Below are 17,779 nucleotides of genomic sequence, written 5' to 3' on the forward strand. Positions count from 1 at the left end.
GCGGTGCTTGAGGGAGTTTTCAGGAACTTGGATTGGGATACAGACGGAGTAAGCATCAATGGTCGCTTTTTGAGTCACCTTCGGTTCGCAGACGATATAGTTTTTGTAGCTCGTGATTCAGCTGACCTACTTATCAGACTAACACAGCTGGACAGGGAAAGTAGAAAAGTAGGATTAAAAATTAACGTAGATAAGACTTAACTAATCTTCAATAGTTATTGCATGCCTGATAGCATCCCCTTAGATGATAAACCAGTAGAAGTAGTAAATAATTATTTATATTTGGGTCAAATAATTGACATGTCTGGTAGTAAAAATGAAGAGATAAAGAGACGTATGAAATTAGGATGGAGTGCATTTGGACGGATGAATGCTGTTTTTAAATCAAAAATGCCACTCTGCCTGAAGAAAAGGATCTTTGATCAATGCGTTTTGCCAGTGATGACGTATGGATGTGAAACTTGGACACTGAACGCCAAGATGCTAAATAAAATCCAATAAGTATGGAACGCTGTATGCTTGGCATAACGAGGAAAGACAGAAAGCGGAACACGTGGGTGAGAAATATGACAAGGGTAGTGGACATAGTGGATAGAGTGAAGAGATTGAAATGGCAATGGGCGGGTCACGTAGCTAGGAGGATGGACGAAAGGTGGACAAAAGAAGTGCTTGAATGGTACCCGAGAGAAGGCAAAAGAGTAAAAGGAAGACCGCAAGGAAGATGGGTGAACGAAATTAGGAAAATGTGCGGAATGAGATGGATGAGTGTTGCGCAAAACAGAGACGAGTGGAAGCGTGTTGGAGAGGCCTTCATCTAGGATGGCGAATGGCTGTAAATGATGATGATGATGATGATATACATACATATATCAGGAAGGCCTAACAGGTAAACCCAACCTAAACAAATATTAGTAGTAGTCTTCGGCGGTGGAGCGTGCTTTTGGAACAAAAAGTGGGAGTTTTGGGGCTATTTTCCAGGAAAGAGGGCAAACTACAAAGCTAGAGAACAAAAAAAAAAGGTTCACCATAAAAATGAAAAATGGTGCGCAGGGTCACGCCGAAGCTGAATTATTAGTATTATACAAAGTAAATACATATTAATTAACATCTAGAGACATACATACATATAGTTAATTTGTAAATTTGCAGCATTTTATAAAACTCGCGAGATATTTTCTTGAAATGAAGAAAATTGGACTTTTGCCACCCTTCATTAAAATGCCAATTAAAATGATCGATTCTATATCAACTTATTTGCAGTTCGAAGTAATGTCATGAAGATTTGTCAAAGATGTGTACGTATATATTTAAATGGAAAACTAGGGAGTTTATCAATGTCCCGTTTCCAAAAGGTATGTTTCGATTGCAGATTTATACTATTACGCTATTCGATTCTCTCCCGTTGATTTATTGTATTGGTTGCGCGGTAAAAGGCGCATCGGCGAGTTTGATCGTCACGGATGGGCGTGTGCGCCCGATTGATTGATAAGTTATTTGTGAGCGAGTGACTTAAGGGACTGTGTTTGTGCCTGTCAAAATGATTGAACACGTAATCACTGTGAAAACGGTTTGAGCCTGTTACGTCCTGTAATTAAAACTGGATCTCGCTGGACGTCCCGTATCTGCGTCATATGTCATACTGGCCGATCCACTAGCCGTTATTGCAGGAGTTGACAAACTTTTGTGCTAAATTTGACGTCGTAATATAAATGGTCTGTACCTCTGAATGTACACTGAATATACTATGCCGTGGAAAGCTCCCTGTTTTTGTCGCACAGCCTTGCTTACTCTTGGGACTCGGTAATGGTCACCTAGTCGCTTTGTATCCTGCTCTCGCACATTTATGTAAGTCTGTGCGACAAAAACAGAGAGATTTCCACGGAACGTCACTTGACTACATATGCAAGTAGGGAACCCAGGGCATAACGGACACCCTCAGGGAAAATGGAAAAAAATGGGTGTAGAAATAAAAAATAGAATAAATTTAATATTCATATCTCTTATTTATTTATTTATTTATTCATTTATTCATTCAGTAAAAACATGATTATATTTTAAACAATTTAAGCAAAAAAAAACAAGAATGGCAAAAAGTACGTTTTGCCCGTTGTGCCCCAGGGCCGGGGCACAATGGGCTACTTAAAAAATTATAAAATAATACAAAAAATAGTTCAAAAAGAATATTAAACTTAGTTTTTGGTAATTAGAAAAACATTTGGTGATTAGTGATGTTGGTAAGTCCCGGTTGTAGGGATGTAACGCTTTCCCTGTGTTTTGGCGATTGACGAGTTGATTCCGAGTTTATTGTTCTGTTTGATGGTCCTTGTTGATTAAATCTGCCCCTTGCTCTGCCATTTAAAGTTGTTTGGAAAGAAAAATTATTTTCTTCTTCTGGATTCTCTTATAGTAAAAATGATTATTTAAAAATGGGACACAATGGGCCCCCGGCCCATCGTACCCCACCCATTGAGCCCCTAGACAGCAAATGGCAAAAATATTCCAAATATTGGATATTAATAAATTATTAGTAAACAATCATAATAATAATGAGTGAGAAACTTACCTCCGGTAGCCAAAATGTCCTTTAAGTATTAATTTTATACACAATCTTTCGTAACAAAACGTCCAAAATAAGACCAAGCACGCCAAAAATGACGAAATGCAATTTTTTTTGGTCAAGTTTCCACCTGCCAGCCTGATTAGACTTGCAAGATACAATTGGCACTGAATAATGTTGTTTCGAGAGTTCTGGAATGATTGGAAGAGGAGAGGAAGAGGAGTCGTTTTAATAGTAGAATGTATTAAGTATTAAGTAAGCTTCATTGGCGGTAAAAGTACGTAGCATTCCTTTCATTTAGGACTAGTGGCAATATTTTTGCCCTTGATAAAAATAGAGTTTTTGAAATCCACAAATTGAAATCAAAGAAAAGGTCAGTAAACTCATAATATGTACATCACTTCTATAAAATATTTTCGACTTTTAAAATTCGGTAGATAGTTAATTAGCAGGATTGTAAAGCAATAAAAAAGATTTAAAAAAATCACTGTCCATGTTAAAAATATCTGTCTATCAATTTCAATACTAACAATGAGCACAGCAATGCTATGTAGAATTGAGTGAAAGACCATAAGAGTGTAAAAACAACTAGAACTATGACAAAATTCCAATTTTTACTATTTTTAAAAAATTCTGAAAAGTCAAAAAAATTTGTAAAAAATAGACTTTTTGTTTCAAACAGCCGCTATTTTGCGAAAAAAAAATTGTTTGACTTTTCCGTAGTTCATGCCATAGCAGCATTTGTTTGGTTTAATAATTAATTTGCTTTCTTGATTTTGGAATACTAGGAGGGTTGGAATCGTGTCAACCAGGGCGCACCATTTTTTCGAGACCCCTCACTTCATCAGCCTGTAACTTTTTGAATTTTGAATTTTTTCCTTTGATTTTTTTTTCTTTGTATTCTTCAAACATTAATAAATATTTGGTAAAATAATGGCCACTAAAATTATTTTTGGTTTTTTTTTATTGCACCTGAAAAAATACCTAAAATTCATGCCTCTAGACTAGAATACCCCTTAAGCACAAATATATGATTAAACGAGAGCAAACCAATAAAAATCATTATCATATTCGAATTCAAAGGGTCAAACTTAGTAGAGATTGTTAGTTTCCGCTCTGGTGACTAAAAAGCGTGATTTTTTGTTGCTCAGTGTAATTAAATACGACAATAATGAATTAAATATATTTTATGTAAGTCCCTAGGCATTTTATGATCATCCTTCTTTCATATTGAATCTTAAACAACATAGCTACGTACTACATATAATTCATATGTACTATAATTAATTTGATTACATAACTAAGACTAAGATGATCATTTGAAAGTTTACCCCTTTATTTTTTATATAGTTGTTAGATTTCATAGCAATTATAAACTAAAATGTTTAGATCAACTGAGCGAATTGGTTCGCGAACCAAAGTTAGCTCATCCCACGCGAGAGCTTTCACGCAAGCTCAACGGAAGAGATCTAGCAAACCGGGACGTTTTGAAAGTGCGATAATCGGATAATCGGGCCGTTTCTAAAACCGCACACTATCAGGAGATTCGAACCAATTAAAAGTAGTGTCGTTAGCCATTCCAGTGGCGAACGATCGTTTGCGTCACCGAATGTCACTCTCATTCGTCTAATTGGTCCACACCGGTTCTTTTGCTGAACAACAAATTCCTCCGCTGCACCGGACCAACCTTCTAACCGTTTCTGTGGCCTTGCGTTGCACAATAAGTGCATAATGACACGGCTCGATTGCAACTGCCCACTCTCTCTCTATATCTCTCCGTGTGCGCTTGTCAACCCATTTCGAGACGCCGACGACTCGACTCGGCTTGAATGTTAAAAATCGCAACGGCAATTAGCATTGGCAACAATTACACGCGAATAAATTAATCGCGCTAATGCCAAGATGCATACGATATGCATACATTTGTCGCCTGGTGCAACGTAGCAATTTGTCCATCGAACAGATAGACGCTGTTCTGTTGATAGATATTTCACAAACGCAATTTACGTTTTGAACCCCATCAACGCCCACTTTGCTCAATTATAAAACCAAAAGGTGTATACGTACATTCAATACTGCTGATAATTGAAAGCAAATTGATCAATTATACTATTACAATTATAATCATTTGATGTATTAATAAGTCTTATTTGAGTAACATACGTATAGCCTGATTCAAGTAAGGAAATTCAAAAATTAAAAAAAAATCACATATTATTTTAATATGTAATAAAATTTGACATATTGAAATTGAAATGTATTGTTTAAAGATCCGTTAATACGCAATAGTATGAATTAATGGAAAATTAATAAAAAATGCATGTCTTTTATATTTATATTTGTTATATAATATTTTAGAGCTCAAATTATATAATGTATATATGTAATTTTCGTATAGAAAATAAGCGTGTATAGAAAATTACTGAAAAAATTACGGAGGTAGACTTTTTTTTAGATATGTACATTTATTAAAATGTATTATTAAATCATTATCTCTCCATTGGTTTGTGCGTTTCTATTCTACATACATATTGCTATAAAATAAAATAATATAATATATACATATGTAGTGCAGATGCCACTTTAAAATGAATAATGTTCACTAGACCAGTATCATTAGATTAATTATAGTTATTAAAAAAGTATTATAAATATCTTAAGAGTAAATAAAAACTGTACAAAAAAGTTATCTATTATAAATACGTATATATACAAACACGCAATCGACTGCATAGGGAAAAAAATAAATGCATATTATTATAACTAGTTTAATGAACTTCCATATGAATTAATTATATTATAAGGATAAATAACAGAAAAAAATATAGAATATAAAATAACAAAAATATCGTGTACTCTCGATTATCTGGGCTAATGCTGAGGAGTACGGAAGCGGATAAAAGAAATACATGAATAATCTTAAGTATCAATTTTATATATCGTTTCTATAGTTATTAACAATAGAAGAAATATCCGTATCACTTTATATGCATTGAAAACATTTAAATCACGATCATTAAACTACTTCCTCGATGTTTTCCCGATCAAAATTTTCAAGGCATTTTAAATTTTCCATTAATTTGCATATTTCACTCGCCTTGATCTTTTCACAATCCGATAAATCTAATTCTTCGTTAGGAAGAATCTATCTCTATGATTGATTTTTTCACTCCCTTTTCACTTTCATATTTTTCCAGAAATTGATCGAGGCGTCATCCTCTCAGCAAGAGTTTTGAAAATATTTGTATGGTAAAAGCTTTTACATTGATAATGATACCTTGGTTCATGGGTCGAAGTAGACTTGTAACATTAGGTAGTAAAAATTGTTTCCAATTAACAAATGCTTTATTTTATAAGTTCTTCACGTATTTCCACAACACATGACTGTCATACGCTCTTTGAATGATTTGTATCCGGGAGTAGACTTGTCTTTTGATGAAGCAAGCTTTTCATTGGAAAATACTTGAAATATAATTGCAAATATTCTAGAAATTCTATTCGAATAAATAAATAACTATAATAAGTATCTAATGAAAAAATCCCACTGATAAAATAATGCTCCAAATCCACGCACTTACTATTTGCGTTTGATTCATATGTTGCAACAGACGCGTATTTTTATTCAAAAATAATAAAATTAAAAAAAAATGAATTTATTTCATGTGGAAAAAGACGGCAGTCTTCTAACCCTATTGGCATGGATCAATTACACAATGAGGATGAATTCACAAATAATTAATAATAATAAAATAATTAATTCACTGTATGACACATTGCATTGGACATAAATAAACGCGAGTCGATTACTAGACTTAAAGTGCTGTTATTTTTTTTTCAATTTTTATACTTTGAAATATAAAAATCATGTCATAGCTATTTTACCGGATTAGATGACATTTAAATATATGTATATGTATAGTGATTTTATCGTCCAAACAAGTGTATTTTATTCATTAAATGAACTAAAAGAACAAGCCCCATATTGATCATCTTCACATCACGCCAGCCGTATCAAATGATCGTATCACCTTTACAAAAGCAAAATTTCCAAAGAATACACTTCAATTACAATTGTACACCACTCAAATAACCACTAAGTGAAAAGCATTGTCGCATAAGTCGGACTGGAATTCAGTCAGAAGTGGCGGATGTTGTCAGCAATTGGCTACCAAGTCGATTGGTTTCTGTCCGATAAGCAAATATTTGAGAATCGCTAATGGGTTTTGTCACTAGCCTACATCCTCATACACATATCCATGCACACATGAGTGGCAAGTAACGGGAAGTGCTTGCGTGCTTTACTAGACACGGTAGCTTGATCAGATTCATCGGTAGAGATATCTGGCTACCTCCAGCCACCCCATGGCTTAATCTGGTCGTGGCATCTTGTGCTTCTTTTGTAAAATCGTGTCGGGTTGTGGTCGTAGGCGATAGACACGACCGGCCTGATAACCATCGTCATCATCATCAGCTCTCGGCTATCCCACGCCTTTCATTGTTAAAATACACGTACATACTCGTACTTGTACGCCCGTTGCGCTACATCGACGATGACCTACATACATACTTTGACGCTCTTCACCACTACTTTTTTTTTACCGATTGTTAAAATAGCACTCGAATAAAGTTTATCATGCAATACAAGATATGGTACGGAATAACGTGTATTCAATCTAAAAGCCTTTATATGTACATACATACATATGTACATATGTATATCTATGTAAATAATGTTTGTTCGTGAATGCGAGGTGTGGTCATGAAGTATGGCAAAGGCAAATATAAAAATTTTATATGTATAATAATATAAAATTTTACTATAATGTATATTTTCAAATTCAGTAGCTAGGGTCATTTCGTAGTCAGAAAATATTACATAATAAATCAAACATAATAATAAAATGAAAAACTGCTATAAATATAGAGGTTCATATGAGGGAGACAAAATATAATACTACTGGAAATAAGAGGTATTATTATAAGATTTGAATTATTTTAAGGTTTTAATTAAGACGGCTGGCACTATATTTTATTTTATTTTTATTTATTTTTTATTTAATTTACACCAAGAAGGCCTAACAGGTAAACCCAATGCGCCTTCCTGGCCAAAGACAATTATATAAACATATATGTACACCATCCATATATACACAAATACTTACACGTATACACAAATACACATACATACATACATAAATATAAAAATACACATATATACATATACATACATACACACCTACACATATATGTATATATTCACATATACATACATATACATATACATATACACATACACATACATTACATACATCCATAAACATACAAACATTATACATGCATATACACATAAACACATAAATACACATAAATAAAGATAAATTACTCATATATATAAAAATAAAAAAATAGCATACATATATAAATAAAGATAAAACCAACATACATACACATTATGCTAAATAATAAAATTACAAAATGAAAACAACATGTGTAAATATGTATGTAGCTAGAAGTCATTTAAAATATGCTGCCTGACAGAACTGTATGATGCAGTAAAAACATCAAGGCTCCCAGAAAGCAGGTTAAATAGTCGAATGGCTCTTGAAAGGGGTGAGTCATCAAGCACATTAGTTCTGGCCCGAATAGGCAGGAATAGAGTTCTGGAGCGAGATTCTCTCAGTTTCTCAGGTACCCTAAGCTTATATAATATATATAATCTGTTATATTTGGAAGTCCAATTTTCAGTTCCAAAAACAGTATTTCTGCTTGACTTAATTCTCAAATTGTTATCACTTCTTTTAATTCGAAATGTCCAGATTCTCGAAAAAGCAGAATAAATGTTTTATAGGCCACCAATATTTTTAAACATTGTTAAAGGCAAAATATTAAGTTTCATGTTTTGCGAAATATTTCTCGAAATGAAAAAAGTGACTTATGCCACTTTCAAATAAAACGGCGCATATAAAATAATCTCTATAAAAAAGCAATAGCTTGGATGGTAAACAGAGACTATCAATGAAATAACTAAGACAAGAGAATATACAAGTCCAACTTTTTGCTACTTTTTGAGTTTCAGTTTCTAAATTCGACACAACGGATTTATTTTTAAAATTGGTAGGTGAGTGAAGACATTTTGAAAATACTGATACTAAAATCAACATAAGATTCATTTTTAAATGGTAGGTAAATCTTGGATCACGATGTGAATACGCATTCCATCTTAAAATTAAAGCAAATTTTTAATATATTTTTCATCCTGAAACAAATTTGAATACCACAAATATATGATTATAAATCGTACGAGATATCTCTATTTACATAGTACGCTAGCATTCGATCGTTACTATCACAAATCGCATCAATCGACTCTGTATATGTATTATTAAATAAAAAAAACTTCAACGAATTCGTGTGAGTTTGTTTACAACGATTCTATAAGTAACGGTATAGTTGCCTTTTATACGCAATAGTAATCAACGGTCGATTGTGGCGTATGCAAAAAAAAGTATGAAAGGAAAAAAATACATAGTAGCAATACTACACTTCGATGGATTGAACGGGGCTGAATAACATCGAGGAAATCAGGACAGGCTCAATCAATTATTCTGCCTGTTAAACTGACATTGTGCTCAGCCTTGAAGTGAATGGAGCATCCGTTAGGAAACCGGTAAGTTAGTGTTAGCTAGATGACTCAGAAATCATAACAGCCGATTGTGATAGGAAATGCAATCGGCCCAAAATGGCGTAATGATGTTGGGCAATCGCAGCATAGACAAAGTGAATGCGAAAAATTGGAACTGGGAGCGAACGACGAAACGAGGACAAGCAGATAAGCTGCATCAATATGTATGTACATACATAGATAAGTGATGAATATTATAATGGAAACTATGATAAGTTTTACATTCGCATATTTGTATAGATCTATTATGCATTATATTTTTAAAAAATGGTACTAGTATTGCTATATGTTAACATATGTACATATATTATGTGTATGTATATAGGCAGTATACTAGTGTTTTTACCCGGCTTCGCTCGGTATAAGTAATATAAACTGCTTCAACATGGCCAATCTATTGGTAAACATTTTATTAAATTTTTTTGAATAGTTTTATTTTATTTAACTTTATTTGAATATTCATTTGTTTTTCTACGAACCAACAATAGTACAATACAAAGTCTCTTTCGAAAGTATATATTAAATATGTATATTACAGTCGAAGTGTATTTTCAGTTGTAATATATTCTAACTGGCATTTTAGGCTATTCATATTGGAATACAATTCGACTAGTAAATTATATTATATCTCTGAAAGTGCAAATACACTTTCAACAATGTGCACCAGTTGTAATATGACAGTTGAGTTTTGACAGCTATGATATTTTTATGAATGCTCTAGAATTCAATAATGCATTAATATTTGCTAGGTATTACGAATAAAGGTATTGAGTACCGAATTACGATAGCTCTATGAATGCGTTCAAAACAAAAATGTGACTTTCCAACTCAATTTACTAATCGAGTAACGCTTTTACGAAAACCTAACCTCTCTATCTAATCTGGTATCAACTTATAATTGAACTGATTTTCAGTTCTAATATATTTTAACCAGTTGGAATGTAATTTGCCATATGAATCAACTTACGTGGGTTAGACGGAATATATTCCAACTCGTCAAAATACATACATATATTACAACTGAAAATACAATTGAACTCTAAAGGTAGTTGGTACCAGGTTATATGGAATATATTCCAACTAGACAAAATATATTACAACTGGAAGATTCACTTTAACTGCAATATGACACGTATCATTATATGTTTTTTCTAATTATGTGCATATATGTAATAGTGGTTCTGTATCACATAACTTATTCCTTTCTCCAAAATGTTAAATTACTAATGTTAACATTTGTTGCTATCGCAGAAAGACTTTATATTATACAATAACATCATACGTATCTAGAAAACTTGCAAGCATTCCCCTTCGGCATTGCTTTTTCTTGTCTTTTATAAAATTTGGACTTTTTTTTATATGCATCAGCATTCAGCATCTAAAGTATGTATGTTAGAAATGCGAGAGAGGTGTTCTACAAACTTCACGACAATCCTATACACCAGAAAAAACAGCACATAAAATTATCTATACCATTATAGATATGAAGCAAACAGAAACAATAAGTTTCAATTAATAAGTGATACTTTGATTTAACGTTTGCTAATGCATGTGTTATGCATATTTTGACGTATACTAACTATATATGTATGTACATATGGACATATATTTTGGTGTATATATGTAGGTATCTATAAATCTACGATAAGATATAAATTTGCCCAATAAATTATAAATGTGACCATGAAAAACATATGGAATTCTTTGTATTGAAAATGAAGAAAAAAATGAAATACACAAACTCGAAAGAACAAATTTATCATGACTGTTAAATATATAGTAGTTTGGCTGTAAAAAATAAACTGAGAGATCTTAAGGATTTTCACGACACAAGGATACTTCTCACGATTCCTTGGCAAAGCTTAAAAACAACTTAAGGGGAGTAGACCTTGCACATTTCGGAGAATGAATTATTTCTATTCTCACGAAAATGAGCACGCATTATCCGATCCCCCCCCCCATATTATATTTATAATAATCACGCGAAAAATCTTTTAAAGGTCACATCGTACATTTCAAAATCCCGTCAGATGAAACATAATTAATTACTATTAAACAGAATCAACTGTATAATGCATCATTCATCAAAAGCATGTTGCGCTCGTCGTTCCAAGAAAATATCGCCCGTTTTTATTTGTCAGTGAATGAAAGTCTAATAAGTGATAAAAATAAGAAGAAGCGTACACATATTGTGAAGATCATTAATTTTTCACGTCTTTAAGCTCATCGGAATGCTACTCGATCGTAAGTAATTAGCCACGATGAAATAATTATCTAAAGCTGTGATTTGGAACATTTTCAATTTTAAAATCATTTCAACAACCGGTTACGAAGTTGACAGTGTCATCGAATTGAGAGAAATTCGTATAGTAATTTTAATCGAATGATTTTTTAACGTATATCAAATTAGACGAAGGAGAAGAGCACGTGCTGGCTCCATCTGTCGCCGTGATTTTTTTCCGTGGTCGATTTTCTTTTTTGTTTCACCATCGGCATTGTCATCAATCAAGCGGCGAGCGGGAGGATGTGTAATCATATCACCTGACAGCCATCAATTCCGTAGTAGATCTGTGGCCGGTCACAGATTCAGTTACCGGTCTTAACCGGTTAACGAGACGCCGCATTAGATAGGTAAGTACATTGCCGATGATGACTCTTTGGACAGGAGATGAATCATTCACCGTCGATAAATGAAGATTGAGTTTTTAATTTGTAGATGACAATTATAACCCCTCATGAAAATCATTGAATTCCTGTAAGGCACACTGTTGAATTGAAGCCACAGTCTATGAGAACTTTTCATAGCACTCGGTCAGATGCAGTTAGTTTATAAATATTTTATAAATTATGCAGTCTGATTATTTCAGTAATAGAGTTGATACGAGTATCATTTTTACAGTCGGTATCGTTTTTTTGTAATATTAAATCGGATTGAATGGACATATGTACATATGCATGTATATTCTCATATTTACTCAATTAAATCTAACCTATGTATGTATGTATGCATATAGTTGATTTAAATACATATATAAATAGGTTACATACATATTTATTTAGATGATTTAAATGGTAACATATACAAAATTTAATTTTTACCTTTATTCTTTCTAAAATACTGCTATTAATGATAAATGTACGACGTAAGTAAATTGGGAATAGTATCCAATACAAAAAATTATCAAGAAAAAGAGGTATGTAAAAAATACATTAATTAATGACACATTTTTTGTATCGAAAGTACAAACTTCATGAATTCACAAGAAATTAACTGATATATGTTAAAGCTCAATGAATACATATCTATTTACGTTATTGAATGGTTGTGTATGTATTTTATTTCAATTAGTAACAAAATATCCGAGTTAGAAACCACCATTAATATTTTTCCTATTAAAATTTTCCCAAGATTTGTAAGTGAGGATAACTGTATATATAAAAATGCAAATGAGAGGAAAACCCGTATTAAAATTATTTTCCCTCATTTCGTAATGTCTTAAATCTGTGATTCATACTAAAATATATTCTGCAGATTATTTACTGTATATAAAATAAGCATACACCATTTGGATTTAAAATTTTACATGAAACTACTTTATATACTACAATCTACATAGTATTAATGAAAAAACTCATTTTAATAATTTCTTCGACTAATAATTAATGACCCACTCTTTTTGATTCCTAATCTCTAATTTTGGCCTTTATGAACTATTTCAGCAATAGAATGGCTCGGCGGTTGCGTTAATGCTAACCACCGAGAGGTTGCTGGGTTTGAGCCCTGGGTTGTACTCAAATAAAAAGACTTTATTCAGAGTATTTCTGCAGTGCTGCTGGGTCAGACTTGGAAATTGTGACTCCAAGTCGATCGTTTCCTATCATAGTTTGCCAATTTTTATGATTTCATTGTTGAAACATTTTCTGACAAAATCGGCAACCAACCTACCTAATATTCGTCACCCCTATTTGAATATAATTTAAAATTTATGATCAATAAATTTATATATGTACAAGTTCAAAACCATAGGCGTCGCTTTGGGGCAACCTGTAATGGCACCATAGTAAAAATATAAGTTTTGGTAAAAATAAATAAAAAAATTTCAATGATTCAATATATCTATATATCGCTACATACGTACATAATAAATCACCTTTAAGTATAATAATGAATCATCTTTAAGTATGTACATATAATATTAAGTTATTTACTGTCTACTTATAATAAGTCAGTTCTAGTCTTACAAATATGCATATACTATATGTATTCTAGGACATTTCATTGCACGATTATTTCATCGTGGGGATAACTCGAATATAGGTTTCATGCAACTATTTTTTAATTATACCTATAATATACGGTACTAAAATTTTTCGAACAAAATATATAAATTATTGTACATATGGTTGATGAAAGAGAGCTATAAAGTTTTCAATTGATTTAATTAAAAAAGAGTAACTACATACACATATACATACATATGTATGAATAAAAAACATTAAAAAAATTAACGCATTATTGAATTCTAAATCATTCGTAAAACCATCAGAGCTGTCAAAACTGTTATATTACAACTGGCGCACATTGTTGAAAGTGTATTTACACTTGTAGAGATATAATTTACTAGACGAATTGTATAAGAATTTGAATGACCTGAGACGCTAGTTGGAAAATATTACAACTGAAAATACACCGACTGTAACATATTCATAAATCATAACAAAATTTATCCACCAATATGAATGGAAACCTAGAGTTGGTTCATTGACTGTAAAACGTTTATTCTGCTTTTCCAGGATTCTGGACATGTTCATTTAAAAGAAGGGATAAGAATTTGTGAATTAAATCAAACAGAAATAGTGCTTTTAGAACAGAAAATTGGACTTCCGCCTCTTTCAAATATAACGGATCACGATATAATATACGTAATTTTTCGAATTGAAAAAATGTATATTTTGAGCAAAATTGGAGTCGCATCTTCTTCTTATTACATAGAGATGAATATTTACTTGATTATCCGACATTTGAATTTACAATTTTCAATATAGAACCACCCAATTTAGTATGCATATTACGTTATGATACTCATATGCCACTAAAAATACTGAACGATGTATAAAATAAAGACGACAGTCAAAATCGTAATTTTTTTAGCAGATAGTGAAATAGGTACTTAAGTTTCTATATAATAGTCAATACAAATAATTATAAATAATCTGAAATGAGATGTAAAATAAAGGTTAGAAAGTATACACTACGGATGCATTATTTGTATTGAATCAAATTTTACAATAGCTAATTCAAAAAAGGCCATCAATTTAGTCAAATTTTGACTATTGGACGGATTCCCATAATAGTTTCGGGTGATTGTGTTTGAAATATGAAAACAATGAGTGGTAGGCAACATATTAAAAGTCAACATACAAATTAAAGATAAATATTCTGTCAGTGAGTTGTCCCCGCAATAAAAAGCCACCGTGATAAAATGTCCGGACACGATACATATGTATGTACATATGTACATTACACACATCATAATTATATATATGTATGATATCTGCTTACATCCAAATTAGAGAGTTGGAAGATAATTTCTTAAATGATAATTTATTATTAATCAATTGATAGTTTCTTGATTTTCATACGAAAGTTCAAGTGAATAGTACAAACGAAACATTTTAACATGCATTTTGCACTGTCGACAATAAAAACGTCCAGCGACACGACGTACTAAAATCGTCACGGGTTGAAACGGTCAACGGACACATACATACAATTGTACATATTAAAGTGTATGTATGTACAATGCACTCGCGAGCATTTCCCACGAATCGAAACGAGCGGGGAGAAACGGTTAGCGACCACTGCCTTTATATGTGTACGGTGAAACGTCGTACAAATGACTCGAACGCTCATATAATAGCGGATTTATACAAAGCGACGTATCGTAAACTAAACGCGAACACGCAGTAAAACTGTCTCTAGCTTTTAGTGGTGGCTTCGATTCAAACCAAGAGAGAGCCTCCGTGGATATGTCGTTCCCACTACGATGCTCGTATATATCGAACGGATTAAATTTTAATAAATCGAACCGGCTTACTGCCCTTCGCATCGATTTACGATCCCTTCTACGGAGAATACTGATTCGATGCGATTTATCGACCGGCTGAGCAAAAATGCAATTTATCTAATTAGCCGTACATATGGAGAGCGCGTCTCGCGTTGACAGTTCGGGATAGTAAACCATTGCTCGAATACATCATAAATGTGGAATGATGTATGTATGTATGTATTTATATGTCTGAAGATCTTAGAAATTAATGATTGTGAAAATTTTCAATGAAGGTTGTGTTACTGCAATAGATTTTAGCCCGATTTAAGATTTACCATTGAGTTTCATTTTAACTTAAGTTTCATTTTAAGTTTTAGATCGTGAAGTTTATTGCTTAAGGCAATTTACCGTTTGTCGGTAATTGGCAACACAAACATTAAACTATTTATTGATTTATTATTACCGGAATCGATTTAATACGATCCGTATACTGTTATGTGAAGTATTGACAAAATATTTCTATCTGCGAACAAATTTGTACAAATGTACCATATTTATTTATTTATGTACATATATAAATTAATAATGTTTTTAAATTTGAAATTAAATTCAAATAATGATGAATTGAGGGTAGGTAGCCAATTTGGCAGGAACCGCTTCAACGTGGAAATCAGATAAATTGGCAAACTCTGAAAGGAAACGATTGAAGTGGATTAGCATCTATCCAAGGTCTGTCCAGCAACACTGGATCACGGCTCGAACTTGAGACCCCTCAGTTGTAAGCATTATATCTAAGCTAACAATGTTGCTGGTTAACGTTAAATTCATTAAATTTACTTATTTTAAAAGGAAATTATTTAATTTTCATTATTTTATTATACAATATTATTAATCGTGATCAAAATGTCAATTTCTCAAACGAAAATTGAATGAGTAATTTTATTTTACATACATACATATATACATATGTATATACCAGGAAGGCCTAACAGGTAAACCCCAATGCGCCTTCCTGGTCAATTACAAACAATGCAGTATTTAATTACATAAGTCAATGACCTACGAGATACCAAAAAACTCGAAATTAACGAGACATCTATGAATTTTAAATTTGTACATAAATTTTTATTGTACACAAATCATACTCAAATAGTAGTGACATAGTAGGTAGCATGGTTTTTAGCTAATTTAATGGAGGAACCGTTTCAATAATGAAGTCAGAAAATTATAAAATTAAAAATAAAAATAAAATCAGGTTAAAAATAAAATCAGATTATTTTTTCAGAGGTCAAGCTGGGAAATTTTCAAATATTTTTCATGGAATTATTATAATCTATGAAACTAAAACTATTTTTCAAACAAGAAGGGACTGATATAGTGCTTAGAATTAATAGTAACATTGTCAATTGATACATCTAATATTAGCGTTGAATGTTTTCTAGAAACCGCGAGAACCAAAATTCTCCATCTGACTAATTAAAAAAGCTTTTGAAAAACTATAATAGTACATATACCAACGATATGTTTACATTGACAGTGGAAGAAGCTGGCGTTGTTTGTTGTATTTTTGATAGCCTTTAAGGCTTTAAATATTATTTAATTTGTATAATGTTTTTATTATTTAGTTTGTATAATTGTATGTATACTTGTCCCACCCCCAAGGATACTGCCTATGTCACAAAATCCGATTTTTAATCATAAAAAAAAAATATTTTAATTTAATGATCCAGTAGGCTACATAAAATTTAATGTTTAATTTAATTGAATAATTTTATGGCAAAAATATTCATAGTTTTTCGTACCATTTTTTATATATGTTTATTATTTATTTCGGAAAACTTCAAGTAATTTTATTGTTCAAATTTTCAAATGTCTTAATTGGAATCTGGTATTTATAGTTACATATGTATGTACGTCGTCAGTATACGATACAACTACATTTTGGACGTGATTTTCCCACCTGGATACGGTACGTTTTTAAATATATATTTCCGGGCAATTTAATAATGTTAACGGCCAAAAAATCGGATTAATTATAGGCTGAAATTTTCACGTCAGCAGGTGAGAGGCAAATGTACATATACCTTCTCCGCTACTGGTTTTCCACCAGGACTCAAAACAGACAACAATCAACGGTTAAAGTAACTGAAAAATATTTTATTGGCCATAAAGCAGCAACTGGGTATTAAAAATGATAAAATAAAATGTTTTATTCACTTTATGGGTAGTAAAATATCGAAAGGAGCGTTCATTAAAAATCCATAAAGAGAGGAATTTTCACGATTTTACGACATTTAAATGACGATGTTAAACGGACTGATGCGTGTGTGCATTTCTTCCGAATCACGTGGTGCGGAAGTGAAATAACGATTTTTTTTTCACATATATATTATACATAAATACCGACGTAATGGAGAGCCCTTGTTTTGTATACATATACATACATATTATGTATGTACAGCAAACGCGCGCCATTTTAATTAGTTTTCT

At 32.0% G+C, this 17,779-nt stretch overlaps 1 long non-coding RNA gene across 1 annotated transcript in view; it reads right to left on the reverse strand.

The window, feature by feature from the left end:
- LOC143915625 (uncharacterized) overlaps positions 1-17,779 on the reverse strand; it is a 164,018-nt gene that overhangs the window by 24,812 nt on the left and 121,427 nt on the right. The gene's annotated exons all lie outside the window — the stretch shown is intronic.

This window comes from Arctopsyche grandis, chromosome 8 (genome assembly GCF_051622035.1).
Source record: "Arctopsyche grandis isolate Sample6627 chromosome 8, ASM5162203v2, whole genome shotgun sequence".
Classification (NCBI taxonomy): domain Eukaryota; kingdom Metazoa; phylum Arthropoda; class Insecta; order Trichoptera; family Hydropsychidae; genus Arctopsyche; species Arctopsyche grandis.